The sequence below is a fragment of the Chiloscyllium plagiosum genome, unplaced genomic scaffold (genome assembly GCF_004010195.1).
Source record: "Chiloscyllium plagiosum isolate BGI_BamShark_2017 unplaced genomic scaffold, ASM401019v2 scaf_101499, whole genome shotgun sequence".
Classification (NCBI taxonomy): domain Eukaryota; kingdom Metazoa; phylum Chordata; class Chondrichthyes; order Orectolobiformes; family Hemiscylliidae; genus Chiloscyllium; species Chiloscyllium plagiosum.
In genome coordinates, this window is record NW_025194377.1 from 1 (window position 1) to 634 (window position 634).

At 43.1% G+C, this 634-nt stretch overlaps 1 non-coding gene across 1 annotated transcript; it reads left to right on the forward strand.

The window, feature by feature from the left end:
* Positions 1-48: 48 nt before the first annotated feature.
* trnas-gcu lies at positions 49-130 on the forward strand. The gene has a single exon. It is a non-coding gene; the product is annotated as a tRNA-Ser (tRNA).
* The last annotated feature ends 504 nt before the right edge of the window (positions 131-634 follow it).

Sequence of the window (634 nt, forward strand, 5' to 3'; positions counted from 1 at the left end):
TTACGCAATTCACTTATTCATAAGGTCAAATGTACCCGTGTCTTATGTGACGAGGTGGCCGAGAGGTTAAGGCGATGGACTGCTAATCCATTGTGTTTTGCACGCGTGGGTTCGAATCCCACTCTCGTCGTTGTTATCAACGATGTTCAATTTTGCTATCTTTGGATGATCACAGCTGTCCAATGGTCTGTTTATATGCATCGACGCTATAATAAAATCACAAAGAATAATTTGAGTCTGTTGCCTAAACTGCATTGAAATGTAGATTGAATTGGGACAATGAACAGGAACGCGATTGTCTTTTCCAAGTCAAGTTGCTGTGAACTTTTATCGTATGGAAGAGATCCAGAAGAACCAAATAACGAGAGATGCGAAGTGCATGTTGATGCATGCGATTCTTAATGAGTGTTTTGTCAGATGAAATTTGTAGCAGTTGGGTAGAAGTGATTCATCTTGGTGAAAATAGCACAGAGAGACAGCACGAAACAATGGAGATATTTCAAAAGTGGCAGGGGCTGGGTGTAGGGGCACCCGAGAACTGGCTGTAAATGTAGAGAATTACCGATGTGAGTGCCGTGAATGGGCACGGACAGACTTACACATTGGTCTTATCCTTTCCCCCTTGCTCTCGCCA